The 17,999-nt window shown below is 43.0% G+C and overlaps 1 long non-coding RNA gene across 1 annotated transcript; it reads left to right on the top strand.

Moving 5' to 3' along the window:
• Positions 1-384: 384 nt before the first annotated feature.
• On the top strand, positions 385-809 carry LOC143844256 (uncharacterized). The gene is made up of 3 exons (XR_013233895.1): positions 385-419; positions 539-658; positions 792-809. It is a non-coding gene; the product is annotated as an uncharacterized LOC143844256 (long non-coding RNA).
• The last annotated feature ends 17,190 nt before the right edge of the window (positions 810-17,999 follow it).

The following is a 17,999-nucleotide window of genomic DNA, read 5'->3' as shown; positions in this document are numbered from 1 at the left end:
GGGAGGACGGTCTTCCACGACCAGATGGTGAAAATATGGGAGAAGGCTGGGAAGCCCCCCCTGGAAATGAGGAGGCATATGGGTAAGTGCTGCCCTCGTTGTGTTTTGCCCTTAAACATGCATGGCATGACTAGCTGCCTCTTTCCCCTACTGTCCCCAATGAAATTCGAGAAAGTACTTAGATGCTGTCAACCCCCTCTGACTTAGCCCGCCAGTACTGTGTAGAACCACTTTGGTTATGCGCTTTGACTCTAACTGTGGTGTGTCTACCAGCTGTGTTTCATCTCTGGTTTGTGTGCTTTTAATTAGGATTTCTCTTTTTCTTTGCCCAGCCACACAATCACCATCCAAGATGGCAAAAGCACCTGAGCTTGGGGAGGGGGAGGAAGAGGGACCTTCCACCTCGGGACAGGCTGCAGGTGAGAGTTTTATGTCTGTGCGGGAGACCCATGTGTGTGTTCCCCCATGGAGCAATATGGGAGCCTGCTGTGATGCTTCTATTTGAAGTGCTATTAAATTCTTTGTTTGATTTCTATAGCAGAAACTATGGAGGCAAGGCTGCGTGCCATGGAGGCCAGGGTGACTGCCCTAGAGGCTGAAGTGGCAGACCTGAAAGGGGAGTTAGAGCAGCAAAGGCAGCAGAGGGAGGCGGAAGAACGTAGGTTATGTTCCCCACTGCCCAACTCTTCTCACACTGTGGCTAAGGCCACCAAAAAGTGTATGCATGTAAACTAAAAAAATTGGAAAATATGTCTGGCACTAATGTGTACTTTTTCTCCCTCCCCACACAGTTAAGAAGAAGGAGGACAAAGACCTCTTCCGCCGCAAAGTGCGGGGGACCATGGGACGGTTGTGCAGGAGAGTGAGGGAGCTGGAAGGGGCTGGGGAGGGGAGCGGTGGGACCTAAGTTTTGTTTTCTTTTTGTGTTTTGGGGTGGGGGGTGTTGGGGGGGTTCCCAGTTACTTTGCCCATTTTTCTATCCCTGTTAAATATTTGAATTTGTTAAAAAAAGTTGGCTTTCTTGGAGGGTGGGGGTGGTGGTGGGGGGGTCCAAGTTACATTCCCTTGTTTTTTTCCCCTGTTGAACTGTTTCTGAAAATAAAATGTTGTTGTAAATTTCCTGAAAAAGACTCCAGTGTGACTCCTTACACTCGCACACCTTTCACCCCAAACTCCTAAAACACCTTTAACCTTTAAAACACCCTCCAACCTCCAACCCACACAACGGTGCCAGAATAGGCACAATCACTAGAGAGGGTACACAGAGACAGAGTCAAAAACATAAACTTTATTGAACAGACAACAGCAAACACAGATAAACAGATAAAATGGCCCAAACTAGGAGGGGGAGAACTTGTCCGCGGGTTTAACGACTCTCTTCCCGAGAACAGTCCTCCTTCTCGTTTGGGTCGCGGCATTCTGAGAGGGGGTGGGTGGGGTGGGTGCTGGAGGTGGTGGGGGGGGTGGGGTGGGTGCTGGAGGTGGTGGGGGGGTGTGGGTTGGGGGGGGGGACGTGCACTGTAATCTGAGGAGGGGGGGCCGCCTCCATAACCGCGACCGCCCTCTCCATCAGCCTCCTTATCATTCGAACTTCCTCCACGCTTTCGCGTAGTGAGTTGTTCGAGTCTCTAAGGATGGCACGGAATTTTTTGCCCTCCTGGGCCACGAGGGAGAGCATCGCCTGGTCTGCAGCAGCGGCACGCCTGGACTCCTCCTGGCAGTGCTCCAGGATCCTTTCTCCCACACTAGTCAGGACGGAGACGCGCCGCAGCCTGCCGCGTTCCCTGGCCAGCCTCTCCTCAGCCGGGAGAGCGCTCCTGGGTGGTGAGCCAGCTGGCTCGTCGTCTTCAGAAAGGACCTCTGTTGGCAAAAAAAGAGAAACAGAACTGTTAGTAACAACGAGACAGTCAAAACCCACCCTGGTGCACATGGTGGCCTTTCTTGGTTACATATTGTTAAACCAAGACTCAGAACAATGCCAGGGGAGCACATGGTTATTGTTTGTTTGCCCATGGTGGCCTTTCTTGGTTACATGTTAAACCAAGACTCAGAACAATGCCAGGGGAGCACAAAAATGAAAAGGAAGCACACAGTTATTGCACACAGACATTGCCCTGCAGCCATGGCTCGAAAGGAACAGTTCATGCACGCTCACCATCTTGTATCTGTATCCTCCTGCGCAGGGCAGGAGGTCCAGCCACCCCACGCTCCTCCTCCTCCTGTGTCCCGGGTATAAAATCTGAAAAAAGGGAAAAAAGAACATGATTTAGGACCAAAGTGTGGCAAAGCTAGCTTCAAACCCTAAAGCAGCAACGTTGAGGGACTATCTTCTGTCTCTTGGCAGTGCTGCTGCCCTGCACAAACAGAAAAGCACAAAGCAGTTAAACCCCCCCCCCCTTATTGCAACTGATACTTACCAACATTTGTGGACGCCCCAGAATCACTGTCCTCTGCTACTGCTGCAGGGGACTCGAGGACCACCGTCCCAGGCATCTGTGTCTCTGTGGACAAGAGCAGAAAATAGTGAAAAAGGAGCAAGCATACAACCTGAACCACACAGCAAGCTCCCAAAGAAGTGGCTAGAGCACTGCAGAAGGCCTATGGCTGAGGCATGCAGCAAAACTGTTTGGGTTGTTGTTTAAACACAACCGTTTTAAAAAGCCACCCAAAGCAATCCACAAACATCCAAGCATAGCATGCGTTGCAACGAACACAAGGCATACAATAGTGAAAAAGGAGCAAGCACACAACCTGAACCACACATCAAGGTCCCAAAGTAGTGGCTAGAGCGCTGCAGAAGGCCTATGGCTGAGGCATGCTGCAAAACTGTTTGGGTTGTTGGTTAAACACAACCGTTTCAAAAAGCCACCCAAAGCAATCCACAAACATCCTATCATATTATGCGTAGCAACGAACACACGAGAAAACGATCCCCAAACGTCAGAACACACATTTGCTCAATATAAAAACAATAAAATATAAAATAAAAAGAAAATTACTTACCGGAGGCAAGGGGCGTTTGCTCAGGAACCTCCTCCGGCTCCCCAGGAGCGATGGCCATCAGGTCCACCGTGACCAATTCCGCTGGTCGTTGCTGGACGGGGGGTGGAGGCCGAAAGCTGGACGAGGTGCCCTCGCCGGGATCCTCCTCAGCGGGTGGTTCCTCGACCGGGGCAGCCGGCTTCCGAACCACCTTAAGGCTCCTCCCGACGCGCTTCGGCCTGCCGGCTCCTTCCCCGTCTCCGTACAGCTGGCGCTGCTCCTCGAAGTAGGGGCAGGTCACCTTTTCGTTGCCGGAACCCTTGTTATGGTTCACGGCTCTCATGTACTCCGCCCGCATCGTTTTGGTCTTCGACCGGCATTCAAGGCTGGTCCTGTTGTGGCCCAGGGCACGCATCTTTATGGCCACTTGCTCGAAGACCTCCCTATTCCTGTGAGAGGACTGGAAGGCGTCCTGGATTTTCTCCTCCGAGAAAATCGCGATCAGGTCCCTGATCTCCGCGTCCCTCCAAGTTGGGCCACAGCCGGTTGCAGGGACGGACGAGGCTTGAGAAGAGGATTCCATGGTGCTTTCGCTAGTAGCTGAGCAAAATGGTGGTGCGAGGTGCAGGGTGCAACGGATCATATACCTTCCCGCACACAAAGACAAAGGGACTAGCCGGCTCCTGATTGGTAGAGGGCAGTAGGGGACACGCGCATTGGCCACATTAGGTCACATGTCACGTTCAAAACTCCTCGCGCGGGAACAGGATCTGCTCCTAATGGCCAGATTAGCGCCTTTTGTTTGACTTCTCGCATGCGCTGATTCGTCCACACGCGGGAAGAGCAGTTTGAACATGCAGCGGGAGCCATTTTAGTGAGATGTCCGCCATTACAAAAACGCATGCCGGTGTAAAACCGAGAGCAATTGCAGTGGTACGCGACAGTTCCCCAATAATATTCACCAACCAAAGCATAAATCAATGACATGTAACTGGCGAACGTTCGTTGGCACGCTCAGCGGACAGTTTTTTAAAATGAACGGCGGACGGCGACTCCGCTTGCCGGAGGTCTAGCCGCCGATGGAAGGGGTTGTCCGCACCCAAGCACAACCACGCACCCGGAACCACACAAAGACCCACTACACATAAACCACCCCTCATGAAATCACCTCGAATCATATCTATTGAACCCCAGTAATCTAAACAGGAGACTGCGAGCGGCGAACATTCGTTGGCACGCTCAGAGGAAAGTTTTTAAAAATGATCCCCGTACGTTGACTCCGCTAGTACTGGCCTAAGGTAGACGGGGTTATAAGCTTTGGGCAAATGTTTGGAACGTGACGGTGTGTGCCACTGTGCTTTTGGAAAACTATTGTGGTGTCCGGGCAGAATTTCAGAAAGTGATCGTGCTTGAAAGCCAGTCGCTGTCTCGTTGCCTCGTAGATCCCCGCTCGCTCGGAGAAAAAAGATGGCGGACAGTTCGCCGGAAGTTAGGAGGAAAGGCTCGGGAGGAGGGACTTTGAAGAAACCGCAACAATGGTAACGCACAAGTCTGTGGCGCTACTGTTGCAGATTGGTTGCAGGAGTGTATCGCTATCCGGAGGGTGAATCCACTTTTCTGGATTCCCCTAGAAGCGCTACAACGAAGCGCTTTTTGCGGGTCGGTTGCAGGACTGTTGCAGATTGTGTACGATGTCGTGGGTTATGGCAAATTTGTAGCGTTTCCAATTTGCAACCATCCTGCTACTTTGAAGCCGTGCGAAATGGCCCTTTGCAATAATCATGTTATTTTTTTAAAATCTATAATGTCATTCAGCACTTTCATATGAGTGCAGGGATATGTAAATCTTCCTGCGTCAGGTGTTTTCTTTACCATCCCTTGACAGTACACATTAAACACATTATGTAAGGTTATTACTATATTATTGTTGTTGTTGTTGTTGTTATTAATATTATTATTATTATTATTTAAATTTATTAACCACTACTCCTGGTTGTGCCAGTTCGAGGCGGTTTACAATAAAACCTATAAAACAGAATAAAGCCATTTACGCTATCAGCAGCATAATCTCATCAATTCCCTCCCAACTCATGTGTTTGAAATGCAAATATATTATTAATTTTTAGTTACTTCATTTTTACCTCACTTTTCTCCCCAATGGCAACTCAAAGTGGTTTATATCAGCCTCCTCACAACAACCCTGTGCAGCTGGATAAATTAAGAGTATGTGTTTGGCCTAGGCACAGTGGAGATTTGAACCTGAGTATCCCAGATGTTAGTCTGGCATTCTAACATCTACACCACACTGACTATCTAACTAATCATATCTTTTGGATCAAGATTAAACTGTCAATTCCATCAGTTCCCCCTTCCTTCCACAGATCCCCGTCATGTCTTTCCTTAGGGTCCCCTATGCCCCTAGTTCATGGAGAACAGGGAACTACAGTATGAGGGAGAGGGGTAGTTCCGCCTATGAAAAATTTAGTCTAGATCTAGCCCATTACATGCTTTGTTTTAGGAAGAGATCCAATAGCTTTATTGTTGATCATCTCCCTTAAATGCAAAAGAAACTAAATCTAAGCTCCATAAAAATGTGTGTCTCTCTAGAAGCACCTACTACCTTTAGGTGAGCTGAAAAACCTTTCATTGAAATCTTGATGAGCTGCTGCCAGCAGAGTAGACAATACTGATGTTGGTAGATCAATAGTCTGTCTCAGAATCAGGCAGTCATGTTTATCCTTATCATCTTCAAAAATGACTTGTGAAGCAGATTACAGAAGCAATGTGAACCTTTCTTTTACTGGTTCCTGCTCCTGTGCCTTTAATAGCAGCTTAATATGAAGACATTAAATTGTGACAAACTTTCCCCAGCTTATTTCTATTGTCTATTTTGTTGTTACAGGCTGACACTGGGAGAGGGCCAGTTTGGTGACAATTCTGATAATATTATTCCTACTCTGCTGCTGAAGAATTGACAGTGATCTAACAACAGTTTCTCCGAAAGTAAGCCACATTTAATAGATTTAAGCAAAATTCTAAGTAGACTTGCTTAGGACCGCTGTCTCCATTTGACAAACTGTGACTATCCTTGCTGAAGTGGAGTCCTGTATTTTAAATTCCCTTACTCAAAATTGCCTAATAAATCACACCAGGTACATACATTCCTACAAGCATCCCACATTCTCTGTATGGGGGTGTGTGAATTTGTTCCATAATAATCCCAAAAGAATTTTAATTGATTTTATATTTATAGTTTTGGAGAATTTGAATAAAGTTCCAAGTTTGTACTTTTGCCATCTTTGATATAGGATTCTTCAAACGAATGAATTTCACTATGGTATTCAGAAAGGATCCCGTCTATACACAACCTAATCCAGATACTCCCATGGGTCCTGGGTAGTGGTGTAGCATTCCAACCAGCCCAGATGGAGGCAAACATGGCCAGGGCAGAGGGAAAGGAAGGAGTGCAGAACCAGAATACCTTCACTTACCTCCCTAGAAGACAGAGCCCGGAGCTGGGCATGCTGGTGCATGTAAACCCAAAAGGGAGCACATGGTATATCTGCAAGAAAAACAAAGGTGAAAGAAAATAATGTTGGAAACAGGAAAAAAATCCTTAGGGCTGAATTAATGCTCTTAAAGCACTTTCAGGCTTTTTACTATTGTAACTTCCTTTCCACCAGAAGGAATTATTTTTCTCTGGGATATGATTGCTTTTTTCTCTTGCCACATTAAGGCAGCAACTTCTTTTGCTCTCTTCACAAGGGCCCATGCCTAGGAAATGAGGCATCTAACTGTGACTTCTTCTGACTTCCTCCCTCTCAAGACATTTCAATCAAGCCCTGATCTCCTATCCCTATTCTATTTCTCTTTGTACCTATGCCTTTCCCTCATTTCTTTACACTGCCTTTTTCATACACTACTCAGCTGGCAACTGTTCTTCTTCCTCCTTTCTTTCTCATCAAGATACAGATGGCAAGATCATGGTTCTAGATGGCCTTATGTGTGATCCCTGTGAGCTATGTGCAAGTTGTTCAAGCAAGTCCTTGGCCAGTGACTGAGTAGTGGATGGCATGCAATGCCAAGTAACTCCTACAGACAATACTTCCCCATTTTGTTTGGTGGACCCAGCTGGAAGTGGACTGACATGTCTGTGATATGACATTAAGCTAGCCACAGAGGCCAATTAATAGGAAACTGATCCCAAACCTGAACCCAGAAGAATATCTGGGTTTCACTCCTATTTTTGTCATGGACTCATTTTGTGGCCTCAAAAAAATCACTTTATCTCAGACTGAATTCTTTATAAAGCAAATGGAAGTCATGGTGACCTACTTGGTTGGATTGTTGTGAGACGGAAAATTGTATAACACTTCACATAACATGCTATTAGTTTTCAAACTACAAAAAAAACACACCCCTTATTAGAGCTCCCTCGATATTTTTAAAAGTGACATGTCACTTGATCCAGCTCTTTGAGGGAAGAAAAGGTTCAGATTAAAATCACTATTTCATTCATAAAAGGGCACTTTAAGTCCTTCGGAAACTGTCTGAGGAGAGTGCAACCTTTGAAAAAAGGAACAGAGGAAATGCCTCTAAATTACTAAAGAGCAACTTGCTAACATGGCAATGATAACCTAGCTTTTGAATTTGATTTGGTTAGTGATAAAGCACTTCAGCAATCTTTTAAAAAATATTTTAGGACATGGAGGAAACCCAAGTGCTCAGTAAATCATAAAATAGCAACAGATACAAACATGGCAGATTACAGAACTGAAAGACCGTGCAGCATAGAAAATGTGTTGGAGCCTGAACTCTGTGATGCAGTAAAGCAATACACAACATTTTGCTTTGCATTGTTACTATCTTTCATTGGTTTAACATCAATTACACTGACCAAATATGGAAAGTTGAATCTGAAATATCAAGTTAGGGCATGAATTTGCACTAGGCATCTTTTATTTTTATTTTTCAAAAGAGCAGACATTGAATCTAACGTTAAACGGATACAAAGTAGTTCAGCCAGTGTAATCTAGTACATTTCAGAGAATAAATAAGAAAATTAAGTATAGATACATTGCTGTTATTCCCTCTGTGTACAGGGAAGATATAGTGGGAAAGAATATAGAATCTGCTATCCTTTTTCAAAATGTGATTAAAGCAGGCTTTGTCTGCATGAATCTTGAAACAGAATGGGTTATCATATTTTGCTGTTATTATTGATGTGTGTCCAGCCACCCACTTCTCATCTGCTGTAGGCTACAAGGTCTTCTAAAATTTTGTTCTTGAGAGTCAGTGGACATTAAAGAACAGCATAGGGGGCACAGCCAGGGTCTGCAGTGGGAGAAGGAATTCATGGAAATTGCTACCCTCCTTTTCAGCAAGGGGAAATGCAGTGCCATCCCAAAAACTGTGTGAACAGATTAATGTCATTATTATTTGTCATTTGTGTGTGTGTGTTTATTAAGTGCTGTTGAGTCAATTTTGACTTATGGAGACCCTATGAATTAATGACCTCCAAATGACCTATCATTAACAGACTTGTTCTGGTCTTGAAAACTGAGGGCTTTTTTTTTTAATTGAGGCAATCCATCTATTATTATTAGGAAGGACTAAGAATAAAACAGCAGCTTTTATAAGGCCTTTTATGGATCTATGGTGTGGCCTCATTTGGGATATTATGTACAGTTCTGATCACAGTATTTCCTGAACGGAAATGAAGAGCCGGAACAAGTACAGAGGAGGGAAACCAAAATGTTTAGGGAATTGGAGCACCTTTCCTATGAGAAAAGGTTGAAGAGGCTCAATTTATTTCAATTTAGAAAAGAGATGACTAAGACCGTTTCCTCACTAGCAATATCATTCAGACTTACATTTTTAAAAGATTGATTATTCTGTCAATTGTAACATTAAAAATTTGCCTTCCCAGACCTGAATTTCCCTCTGACTTACCACATACTTAGGAAATTCCTGGGTACAGAAATTCCATCTGTAATTGCAAAATCTAATTTGTGGCTGCTAAATGGGGAACCCCTGGGGCCTGCCACTTAGAGCTGCCTCATTGACATTTTTGGCCTTTTCTGCCTGCCAGCCAGCAGTACAGCTGAAGCACCTAGGGGACTCTGTTCAATAAAGCTCTCTTTGGATTTCAACTGACTGTTGGATTTACCAAATCAGTGGTTAAAAATTTGAGTTTGGCTGATCTGGGCCAAATCATCCACAGATAGCTAATCATGTTATGGAGAGAAATGGGGATTGCCTGGATCACATGGAGAAGGCAGCAGACTGGCCTGGAGTTTGCTGAGCCAGTTCTAACACAGTTGGGAAGTGCAGGCATGAATCTGACCTGTCAGCTCCTGCCCACCTCCCACTCTTGATTCTAGCCTGGCTCCTTTAATTGACAGCTGGGTAAATCAGAGGAACAGCCTCCAGCCAGATGTCAGGAATCAGGCTGAGCCAAGCCTGCAGAGTCCATGATAAAGACACATCTGAGATCCAACAGTCAGTTGAAATCCAAAGAGAGTTTTATTGAACAGAGTCCACAGAATGCTAAAGCAAGCCAAGATCTTCCTAAGCAAAGATCTTGATAATAACAAGGAGCAATAGGCAATACAAAGCAGGTATAGGGTCCTCTCCATAAGGGAGGGGCATTAGGGCATTTTGGAGGGAGAGCGAGAGGGCACCAAAGGTGCCAGGGTTCATAGGATTGCCAGATGGATAGGAATCTAATCTATATTGCTACAGTTTTGTTGAGGCTAGGCTGTCCAAGCAAGGCGACTAAATGAAGATTGATAAAACAACAGAAGAGACTCCCGCTGGGCACGAAAGGGAGTCTTGGAGCCTGGGGACAGATTTACAGGTTTACAGCCTTCGACCTTGCCAGGCTCGTAGGAAACGAAACTAACGGGCATGAATCGAGGTTCATGACACCAGGGAGAGGTCAGGGAAAGAGCTTACATGTCCACCCCCACAGATTCTGACCCTGCCAAGTTGCTGATACTGCAGTATTGGATGGGGTCTGTGGAGCTGCAGGGTTCAAGCCATTCCACAGTCCCTTTCACTTCCCTGTCTTTGTGAGGGGGGGGAAGGGAGCCCCAAAATGGCTGCAACTTAATAGATTGAATGATCTGCAGGACAACTGGCTAGCAGAGCAGTCAAGCTATTAAGTGTAAATGGCCAGCAGCCATTTCAGGGCTCCTTTTCACTTCCCCCACTTTCAAAAAGGATCATTGTAATCAAAACCCAAATCATTTTGGGTTGCTGAGAGTTATATTATTCATGTCAAGGGAAATTGTGACCCATGTACATGGATCTAAAAAAACAATAACCCCACAATGGATACAGATATCAAAGTGTCTTTTTGAAGTACCCATTACATGGGCATAATTCATACCACTGAGATTACAATATAAAGCCTCAAGCAGCAAGCATATAACCTGTTGCCCCTTTAACATCCACTTCCACCCCCCCTCCCAAGTTTGAGTTTAGAAAAACATTCTGCATAGGTGCCATTACTAAGCTTTTTGAATGTCATCTTCTAGAACCCTAAATTGTTTGTGTTTTTTTTTAATCCAAGAATGCCTAAAACAATTGAAATTCATGATCCAAGAGTTGGGAATTAATTGTTCATGGAAAGTCAGCAATCAAAACTAATAAATAAAGAGAGACATTGAGAAGTTAATGAACATGCAGCTAGGTTTACAGCTGTGCAAGAAAGAAAAAATGTGCACACAGTATGATTTATCACAGTATTAGCCTCATGCAGGTAAATAAATGCTGTCTCTCTATCCCTTGGGGATCAATTAAAATGTGTCTCAAAATATCAAATGAAGCTTTTTGCTAATGAGTTCAGACTCATTCAATTTCATTATTTTATTTTGGGGTTTTGGATGTGGCAACATAAAAGAAGAAGTAAAATAAAATTGTTTAGTTTTGCAAGGCAATGGTCGTCTTCCAAAATCCAAGGACAAGCTAAGAGTTCTTGAAGCCTTTTTTTAGAATCCTGTAGCTACATAGGAAAATGCAGCCTAGGAATACCATGTAAAGCCATCAGAACTTTCTCAGCAATATAGGATGCGTGGATTTCACTCATTGGGTGAGATAACATGCCCCACACAAATCTGGTCCTTCAGTTGTAATTGGTAATTTTAGTACCACATGCCAACTGATTTGGCATGGCCTTCAAATGGAAGAATTTGTTGCTCCATGTTTGTGCTAAAAATCAGCCAAAACAAATTACTCAGGGCCACTGTTGTTAGTGAATATCTGACCTTAAATATTTTTGGAGGCAATTAAGCCTAGAGCTTGCCAGAGACATGAGAAGGAGGGAACTGGTAACTGGGAACACCATAGCCCATGAGTGCTCAGCAGATGCTGAGCATCAGTCTGTCAACCTTTCAGTAGCTGGTTGATGGGCAAAAAGTTAACTTGGCAGGTTTTTGTAGACCAAGTTCACGTTTACCTAGATAACTCTTCTTTTCTTGACCCTTTTCAGTCTAGCTTCCAACCTGGTAATGTAAGACTGTTTCTGCACTGGGAACTGTGCTACCCTAGCTCCCTTGCAGGAGCACAAATCTGGGGTGGATGAGGTGCACTGGATCAAATGCTCTCCTGTGCGGGAAAGGAAAAGGCAGGGCAACCTGCCCCAGCTCAAACTCCAGCCTGCAGACTGGCACAAGGACTCCGGTATGGGAAAAGTCTAACAGAGATTTTAGTAGCACTGAAACAGCTTCAAATGAATATGGGAGATATTTCTTATCAGTTCATTGCTTTTGATACAATAGGCCACACCATCTTAGTAAGCTGTTTGGAGCCATGATTGAGGGTGACTGCTATGACTCTGCAGTGATTTCAACTGCTGTGCCTGGGCTGTAGCAAAGTGTGACCCTGGGTGAGGAGGAATCTGCTTTACAGGAATTGTCCTACGGGCTCCCAACAGGATCAGTATTGTATCCCATAAACTTTAACGTACTCTTTAAATGAAATTATGTGGAATTTTGGAGCTGGATGTAATCAGCATGCTAAACTCAATCAGTTTTACATTTCTTTCTCAAAAACACCAGATGCAGTGATCTCTGTGATGGGCCAGTGCTTGGAGCTCATGGTCAAGTGGGCAAGATTAAATAGGCTGAGGTGCAGTTGTCAGAAAAGGTCAGTGTCATGGAAGGGACTAATCTTCCTAAACTGAGCAGAACTGTTCTATCCTTTTCTGAGAAGTCTGGATTTGAGTTTGATTTTTTTGGGGGGAAAAACAAATTGGTGAATGCTGTAAATGCTTCTATCAGTCATATATAATCTAAAAGCTCTCTCCACTACTTAACAAGGCTGACTTTGACTCTCACATTTGGGGGAGAAGGAGCAGGATATAAATTTGACAAATAATATAATAATATTACAGCCATGGGGATGTCAGGACACAACTGAACACCACAGGGAACATCATGCCAGGGAGACTTTAACATTTATCAAAAACTCCATGGTTTTACCATAGAGGTTTTGCAGAATGCTAGAGCATCCCACATCATATGTTGTTTAAATTGGTAAAAACAGTAATTGGAACAATACATGTGGTAGTCCATAGAAAATAAAAGACAATAAGAATTTAGGTTTCTAGCTCTCTGGTGGTGTAAATTTGGCTCGAATTTTCCTTGCTGCTAATGCAAATAGTGAAACATTATAACTAATTAGGGGGTTGGTATCTGATAATAAAAAGACCATTTTGTCCAAATTCGCAGGGAAGTTCTGGCCACTCAAAAATCTCTCAATATATTTAGGGACCATCAGGTATTAAAGGGAATTACTGGTAGCCTCCTATAGATCCATGATGCTTTAACTTCCAGATTAGACACAAGGACATGTTCTCAGAGTAGAATGAAAATGCCAGTTCCTTCAGCATTCAGCTGCTTCACTCCTTGCTGATGGAAAGTACATTTGCTTCCAGTTTGTTTTCAGGCACAGTACAAAGTGTTGTTTTGACCTTTGAAGCTCTGATACTCACATACTTGAAGGACTGTCTCTCCCAATGTATTGCCATATATCAACTAAGACTGGTTTGCCACTTATTTGGAGTTCCATCTTCCTTTGAGATTTCTCTAGACTGGGTAAGAGTCACCATGTTTTTGTGCATGTGTGTGAGTGTGTACACACACACACACAAAAGCATTTGGCAGTCACTTTGGAAGTATTGCTTATTTGATTTCTAATGGAGATGGGTAATGGCCTGTATTTTATTTTGAAGCAAAGGATTCTCTTCTTTTTTTTGCAAATTTCTGCTTTATACCTTGAAGAAGGGGGCTATAATTTCTAAGTAATACTAATGTGTGTGTGTTTGAAATAAGTATCATAATGTGTCTTGGTTGACTTTAATGAAGTGTAAATAATCTTGAGATATTTGTTTTGTCAGAATCTATGTCTTGTGCACCATGCTCTGCTTGTGATGGGTTCATCATTATGTGTGTATATGAGGGGATGATGGCTGAATGGCTCAACTTCACCTTGTAGGCAATATTGTTCTGGGGGACAGGAAAGGTTTGGATACATTGTTGGAGAAAAGGTAGAATTCTCATGCTTTCAAGGCTTTATCTCAGTAGTCAGACTATTAATTCTGTAAAAGCAGTAGCCCATGACATGCACAAATTTCTACTACTATCAAGATGAGATAGAAAGAAACCCTCATGCAGAAGCCCTGTTATCAAGGACTCTGGAGGCAGACTCAGTACCAGAAGTAGAAAAATTACAATAAAATGTTTCTGCGAGGGTCTTCACTTATCATAATACATTTCACAAGCTAGGACAACTCATGCAAGCCTCAAGGATCAGACATGTAGATGGTTGTAAAAGTAGTCTGAAAGACCTCTCCACAGGAGGACAATTGTATTCATCTACATTGCATGATCCATATTCAGAATCCATGGAGAAATGCATTTCATTTTAGGGCTACAAAACACAACATTTATTTTATAAGAGGTTACTGCAGACGAGGGCAGTAAATAAGACAGAAGTCAATTACTGTCTCTCAAGCACCCAGAACTGAAGGCAGCCTTTCTCAACCTGTTGGGTGTGGATGTACACCTGAACATTTTTTCAGGCTTTCATAGGAACTATGTGAAGTTTTTAATATGGCATCACTGACCACTAGCTCTCTGAGTGGCCAATACTCTAGCAAACCAGGTGGTGGCAGTATAAATGCCAGAAAGGAGTGAGAAAAGCCAGCCTTGGGGAAAACCACTAAGTGTCAAGATGCCTCAGAGGGCCACAACTGAATGGGACTTACAGGTTTGCAGAGCCATTCCATGGCAAGGTTGTTTCTGCACATCTAATATCTACGGCACAAACTGCCCAATGATTCTTCGTAGCCAGCTTGCTGCTTTTATAATCCACTCCTAACTGCATACAACATATTTTATACCTGTTTCTAAAGAAAGGGGAGCACAGAATGGCAGGGGAATGTCTAAAGGAAAAAGATACAGCATAGAGAACTGAACCATAGAATGGTCTATGCCACTTTTAGATATAAAAAGATACATTCCTGCAGACACCAATGTCCCCTCTCCAGGAATACAAACAGATGTTCAAAGAAAGAAGATCTGGAAACTGAGCAATGCGATTTGCCCTTGGACTGGAGGCCAGGAATGAATAAGACAAATGGCAAGCCCTTTTCTACTGTCAACTCTTTGACCGACTATCACAAGGAGATGTGGAGATAAAATTTCATGTGAGACTGGTTAATAGAACAGCACTGTATACAAAAAAGAAAGCCACGTCCTTCATAGTGTTCTATCTAGTCAGTTGAACATGAACAACTGGAGTGCTTGATCTTGTGAGTTTTAAAACAGCATAAAAAGTGAAGAAAAGAAAATTCAGGAAAATCTGAATATAAACTACAAAATCCGTGCTATAACATGGAAACATTGCAGGTGAAAAATAAAGCTATATTATTGAGACAGCGGATCTGAAGTGGTGAGGGATACCACTTCAATCCCCTGCTAATTCTTACTGATCTAAGCTCCCTGTTGAAGAAGAGATAGGAAGCCAGCTAACCTCAGGAATATTTAAAAAAACATCAAAAGTGGGAAAAGGTCATACCAAGTTCCAAGGAATGCTTGATCTGCTGTTAACAAAAGAAAAACTCAGAAAGCCTAATTCTTCAGCAGAACTGTCTTGGAAGTAAGCTTTCAAAATGAGCTAAAACCTTGAAAGAGGAGTCTCAAAGGCAGAAAGTCAGTCAGTTAAAATCATATTGAACTAATATAATGAATGAAATGCATCCCTTAATTAAAAAACAGAAAGCAGGGGGCAGAGCTGGAATTTAAATAAAAGAGAATAATACGTATCTGCAAAAGTAGAGTCTGGAAACAGTAGAAAAAAAGGGGGAAATGTCTTTGTAGATGTTGGAATCAAACGTAAGTGTAGAGATTTGGCAAATAATTTCATGTGGGGATACAGTTGTAACAACAAAAATATATTAAATGTAGACACAAAGAAATGGAGGGGGAGCTCATTATCAAAGAGGAACTTGGAAGTGCGGGATTGTGACAGAGGTACTAAAGTGGATGAAAGAAAATTTCACTTGCCGCTTAATAATTCAGCATGTCTATGCAAACATTCTATGAAGACATGTTGATCAAAATAAAACTTTATTTAGAAAGGGGATGCAAATGAGCAAGAGGAGTCCAAGTAAGCAGCAATCATAGACTAGATAGAATGGCTCTGGGTTTTACATATGTGTGACATTCAATATGCCCCCCACCACACACACACACACACACAGTTTCAGTGAGCAGCTACTAGAAAACAGAGGATAAAAGATTGGAGGAAGTGTAAATACCTTTGCATCCAGCCTTAGTGGAAAATGCAGATCATTTATACAGTTTATGGATGAGTAATAATAAGATAATGGTGACCATGGAGGAATGAATTGTATCAGGAAGGAATGATGAGTTCCTTTGGGAAGAGGAGTTAAAAAGATGGAATGCATGAGGGGAATGTTAGGAGGTGATTGTGTTCATTTTTATTCAAAAGCCCAGAGCTAAGAATTTGTGGAAATACTTGATAAGAGTGTATTAAAATAGTGTTAGTCCCTTATCCCCATGCTCTGCCTACTGACGTTGCTTACTGTAGGTGGTTATTTTAAAAGTCCAAATAAAAAGTTTCGAAGAAAACAAATTCCATGTTTAGTGGAGCCCAAATAAGTTTATCTATAAACATGCATTTGTTATTTAGAACGGACATATCAGCCTTTTTCACACAATTGATGAATGTAGACTCTATGGAGATAAAGAAGTAGCGTTATTATGGAAGATTCCATTTCTGATTTACAAATTTTCATCTGAAGACTGGCATGTTTACATAACTACAGCTGCACACACTTCATTCAGTTAGGAAGCCTGCTCTCCAGGGTTCTCGATTGGGTGGATGGAGTCCCATCGCTGGAGATGGGACCTATTGCCATGCTCCCACTGTGACTGTCCTACCCACATATAGGAATTCCAAATATGCTGGTGGGGGTGAGGGTCTCCAGCTGCCAGACTCCACGATTTCTTTGTCTCTGAAAAGCTAACTGTTCATTCCTGTGCAAATTAAAGGAGAAACTTGATGTATTTTAATGGAGTTTTATTCCATTCAAGCAAGTTATGATTGTTAACTTCAAGGTCAATCAATAGGCAAAAAGAATGGGAAAGTAGTAGGTGGCAGTGTAAATCCAGTCTAAGCTGCAATTAGTTTCTCTACTGTTCATTAAAACCAACCTCCCATTGCTCCGTAATATCTTCCTGTGCTAGTTTTTTTTTTTCACTCTACTTTCACTCTACTTAAAATTTCTTATGTTGGTAGTGAACTGGCAGCATATTTAACAGCAGCACTGTGGTTTTTTAGCTGTCTCACTTGAGGCCACACCAGATTCTCCCTTTTCAGAAAACTGAAGAACCTAATCCAATGAGTCATTGCACTGTTAATTGTTGAGGCTGCTGAGGCTGCTGGGGCTGCTCTGCAGAGGTGATGTCATGCTCTTGCCATTACTGTAGGCAAGTGATCAACCCTGTGTGTGTGTGTCCAGATTCTTGGATTAAACTCCCTGGGGAAATTTCATAACATATAGTACCTTCTGTGTCTCCAATTTAAATGAATATGCAATAAGGAAATAACATTCTTGTGTTCTTGCTGCAGTTTATCAATCCAGGTGACTAAAAGAATAGACATTGGCATGTATTGGAAGGTACAACCAAGGAGCTTTGTTAAAATGATGTTTTGGATCAGTCAACCAGCCTCTCCTTGTCCCATGTACACATTTAATGAGACAATATTAGAACAGATCCTAGTGTCACTTCCACTTTTTAAAAGCTGATTTACCCCCCTTCCCCTGTGTGCCTATGTGTATGTGTGGTTCCTGTATAGGAAAATCTAGCCTCTGCTACCCTGAAACCCAAAGTGCCTTGAAATTATTATTTGCAGGTGCCTTCAGTTGGCAATAGCATTGAAATAACACTCCCTATTCTTAACAGATTATCTTTAAGAAGATTATGTGTCATAGGCTCCCAGGTACACATTTTTCTTGAAGCTTGCTAATGCTATCAGCATACTTGGCTATCTGCTTTCTGTGACAGGCAAACTTCCTTTGATAGCTTACTCCCTTCTTCTAGGAAAGAGACAGTGCAATCCCCTGCATGCAAATCCCCTTGCAGAGGGAGGCAGTGCTGCCTGTCAGACCTCCTGTCGTTGTCTTGATGATCACTGATAGAAGACAATGGGGGAAAGTCTGAGCCACTTTTCTTGCTCTCATTAAACTTCCTCCTGAGCAGTGTGTTGCACGGCAGGTAATGAGTTCCATCTGTGTGTCGCCATCCTCACCTATGGAGAAAAAGGATGCAAATGTTTGAAGTGAGAGCAGATTTCTTAGGGCACTGAGCTTTCAGCTAAAAATAATCCCCCTTTTTATGTAAGAAGCAATGCACAATTTCCTATGTCCTCAAATGCTGCTGGGCTTGAGAAAAATGATACCTAGCAGTAGGTAATCTTAATTG

The sequence above is a fragment of the Paroedura picta genome, chromosome 9, assembly GCF_049243985.1.
Source record: "Paroedura picta isolate Pp20150507F chromosome 9, Ppicta_v3.0, whole genome shotgun sequence".
NCBI lineage: Eukaryota > Metazoa > Chordata > Lepidosauria > Squamata > Gekkonidae > Paroedura > Paroedura picta.
The sequence above is the reverse complement of the archived record's forward strand: the minus strand, read 5'-3'. Positions and strand labels throughout refer to the sequence as shown.